Raw genomic sequence first — 4,403 nt, 5'->3', positions numbered from 1 at the left:
CACGTGGTTGCACACGCCAAATTGCTATCCGAGATCCAATGGTAGAGAATAGATGAAAAAATGCATAATCGGGATCTGAAACTTTCAATCTGTCAATCTTTCAACTCCAGCTCCAATTACGTACGTGTAAGTAATTTCGAGGTTTTCCAAGGGGTATCTTTTATTATTCCTCATATATTTATGATTGAAATCTGTCATTCAAAAACAAAAAATTAATATAAGAATTTTCACCGATGATATCTAAATGTGTTTAGAAATAACGTTGCATTACAACTGCGAATCACATCACAATTGCACTAGTAAAATCGGTTGCAATCTTGTTCGTTATACCTTTTTATGAAAGTGAATTTCGATGATTTCAATTTTATCCTAGAAACCAGTATTTTCGGCGGTTTAGACTGCATTCGAGAATGGTGTACTCAATGAGACCTAAAATGAAATACCATACATTCATTAAGTCTTTAAAAAAAGAAGAGAACTGCTGAACAGAACTATTGAATCGGAATTACATTTCAAAATGGAATTGTAAATAGTGTTTCACTGCGTGACTGATGAAATTATAGGTACATGTAGTTTTCCAGTTATGAAATAATAATGTTATTTAACTGGGTAGGTATCCCAGGTATTTGAAATGGCTATTAGCTGAAAATGATTTTATGTTCATTCCTGCCTTTCATTTTGCCGTTCGCAGTGACTAATAACCTAATCTAATTCCACAATCCTTCCGCCTCCATCCGCTTTCATATTCAATTCCCTTTGCTCTTCGCGGATGATTAATGTAAATCATCGATCCCACGACTATTTCTACCATTCAATATATCCAAGGGAATAAATAACCAAACGCTTACATCGCCGAGAAAATTCCCATATTATTTCTCGCTATAACTCATTGTAAAAATAGTAAAAATATAGCAAAATATCAATGGTCTATTTTATTCATCACAACTACTATTTCCATTCTACATATATCACGGAAGACGGCACAGAAAAATATATATAAATTTACGCATCCAGCGAAATTAGCCATAAATATCATGAATGAACATGATTCACACAAAATTCAGCAATGATAAAGTTCTTCAAACAAAATAAATTGTGAAAAGTGTAAGTTATTTGGAGTGGATGCCACCAGAATATTATTCTAATTGGGATGATTTACCGCTGAAAGGACCAGAAAGGCAACCCACTGGGTCAAGCATGCTATGCAGGTTAAATTAAGTTGATTGATATGCCTTCTCCAGCAATGAAATATAGACTAGGACTAATTCTATCGGTAATGTAAGTTTTCATTCACTTCAGAGAACGCAGTTTTAGGTAACTGGGTATTGCGGACTTAAAGATGTCGTGAAGTAGTTTTGAACCGTTTAATAGTGACCGTTATGCTACAGAAATTTTAAATAATTTGAAATTTCTTTCGATGGCTGAGGTAATATCACGCGGAAAATAGATCTGCGTTGATACTTTACATACATGATATACGCTCCAGGCAATAATATAACTATTAGTTGTGGCACAGGGTTTTGTGGGCCTCCGTAGTTGAGATATAGTTTTCATATTTTATTTCCAATTCATTTCGATTCCGGAAATTCCCAGCCGATCTGTAATTATTATTGGTATTCTACCGTTAAAGGTAGGTTTTGTATGTTCACAGACTTTACAACAATACAATTATACATTTCCTTGCATCCCCCAGCAAAACACAACCCGAAATCCAACCTTACACCCCCTCTTCAGTTCCAGATATTTTTGTCCTCCCTTCATTATATCCAATGTGCTTATCCTATTCCTAACCCTTCCTCATTTGCCTTACATTTTCCCATCTATCGCAGTCTTCAACATCTCATTGTCAAAATGAACGCTCTACATCAATCTTTCCTACCTCTTTTGAATTTCTCCCAATAATCTTCTCTCCTCCCCCATCATGTCTTTTAATGTGATGTGCAATATGATTCGGAAAAACAAAATTCATGATTCCGGTAGCACTTGAATCCGTGACCTTATGATAAACGACCCGAAACGTTGACCATCGGGCAACCCACGGAGACGGCGAGCTGGCTGAATACGAAATTATTGATATGGGAGTCGGGCAACGGGCAGACGACGCTTCGTCTTCCAGTTGCTCTGCGTAGCAAGCCGGGAGAGAGGACACGCAAAGTGATTTCGGGAACTTCAGCCTCGTTCTAATATATTTAAGTGTTAGCAAGTATGCACATAACATTATCTATCGAAGGTCTCTAAATTCTTAACGACCATAAGGAGAATGGGTTCTGAAGACGAATTCACGAGGTAACTATTGAATGGAAGGTGGTTATAAAGAGGAATAATGGAGTTGAAAATTCGCTCTCATATTAAATCTTCCCTGCCATGTTTTAAAATGTAGTTAGATTGAGAAACTTTTATCACTTGTATAATTTACTCATTGCAATTAAATGCAACGATGGTAAAGCAATAAGTATTGGCGTAATGAGGCCCAAGATGGCTTCGCCAATGGATACGGTCGTTCTTCCTTTTCTTAATAAATTGATCGGCATCTTAAGTGGGAGGGTGATTGACGCCTAAATTATATCTTCCTTAAACATGGTCACCTCTCTACGTAGAGATAATTTAAGCTCCTAATTGGCGAATTCTGACTCGGCTTTTTGAAGTTTTTCGCCTAGTTTTGATCATATATTCTCTTTGCTTGAACAGTGCAGTACAAAGGATCGATGGTCGTGCCAAGAGGAAAATTGCTTACCTGCTTTGAAACGTTCCTGGCGGCACTCTCCCGTCTAAAGTCCACTTTTCTTCCTCGTTTAGTTAATCTTTTAGAAATGTGATGCAGGTGGATAATGATGGAGATCCAATGGACGGTGAATATCAAATGATAAAGTAGCGAGAGGAGTCATGAGTTTTGGGACAACAACAAAAAGGAGAGACGGATGGCTTATTTGAAAGTTTGAGACAATCTATATGGCAGAAATATAGGCATTTTTGTTTAAAGGTATTTGTGCAAGGCTTTAACCATAAAGAAACACTCTGGGAGATATACGAGAAGCAAAAATAATGGCAGATGTGAAAATGAAGAAATACTAAAGGCATGGCGAAGTTAACATATATGGGGAGTTACATCAAACAAACTTAGTGGGGAATTACGTCAAACCAATTTCATGGTTGATAATTAGTGGTGAAGACGATGAACCTTTTTTATTCTATAGAAATATTCTTGATTATCCTTTCATTGGCTTAAAGCAATCTTAAATACAACGTTTCATCCTCTCCCTCTCTTTGCATTCTATGTCAGTAGTATTTATAAAGCAGCTTGAAGTTTAATATAGAACTTTTGATTTTGCACACCGAGTAATGCAGGCAAGTAGCTATGCTGAACCAATTAATGCATCTGAAGACTGTGTGTTCAAATTACGAGATCTAATAAAAAGAACTTCTAAACTGACTTGTACTTGGAGAAACCGGTCCCTACTAATTTCTTACAGCAATACTCTTATTTAGCCATTTTTGTAGTTCATTGAATAATTGCTGTCGACCTGGTCCTAAGAAATCAATTGTTCGTATGCACTTCGTGCTTCTAATCTCAAGAATAGGAGGAGAGGGATGTAAGGGTTAACTAATTTTTTTCTTTAAGGTTGTGCCTTTCGGTCGATCCTTTATTTCTATTATTTTGGAATACTAAAATCTAATTAACTATGAAATATTTAGTGGAGCGCCGTATGTTCTTTTGGAATTCCATTAGAAGATTGGTTGACTGTTGCCCTCCATTCACCCCTAGCCACAGAAATTATCATGCATCATTATAGCTCTTCTGCCCTATATCCCTCTCTTTGTTCTACACGAGTGACCTTTGATCTTTGTGGGACCTCTTCTATTTTCCGATGAAGACAAGCAGATTCTCACGTATTGCCGTTGATAAGGCAAGGTTCGCATGTCTGCCTGCGGTATTCAGCATCGTTCTATATTGTATCGTTGTATAGTGATCGTCATTCTTTTTCCCATTCTTATTATATATACTTCCTCGTTTCTCATATTTTCTACCCTATTAGTCTTCAGCATCCACCTCGAGGTCTCGGTTTTGAAAGTTTCTTCCTCTCTATTATTGTTCTATTATACTCCACTCTATCAATGGTTCATATATCTAGAGAGTCACATTCTACACAAGGTTTCCCTTGCTTAATTTATTTCGATGTTCATATCATTTTCGTTTACCCGCGAGGCGCAGACTGTATTTTTATGTAGTGTCTTTGGGAGCGCTCGGTTCTTAAAAAAAGACTAAAGCACCGTGTGGAATGCTTTTGCTAATATTCCCTGAAAACCCTGCCTATAATCGATAAACATTACACGTCTTAATAAATATCCACACCTCTCAAAATTACGTTTTTGTATTGTGGATAGCCCAATTGTGACGCTGTTTC

This window comes from Hetaerina americana, unplaced genomic scaffold, assembly GCF_022747635.1.
Source record: "Hetaerina americana unplaced genomic scaffold, ioHetAmer1.1.p SCAF_15, whole genome shotgun sequence".
NCBI lineage: Eukaryota > Metazoa > Arthropoda > Insecta > Odonata > Calopterygidae > Hetaerina > Hetaerina americana.
The sequence above is the reverse complement of the archived record's forward strand: the minus strand, read 5'-3'. Positions refer to the sequence as shown.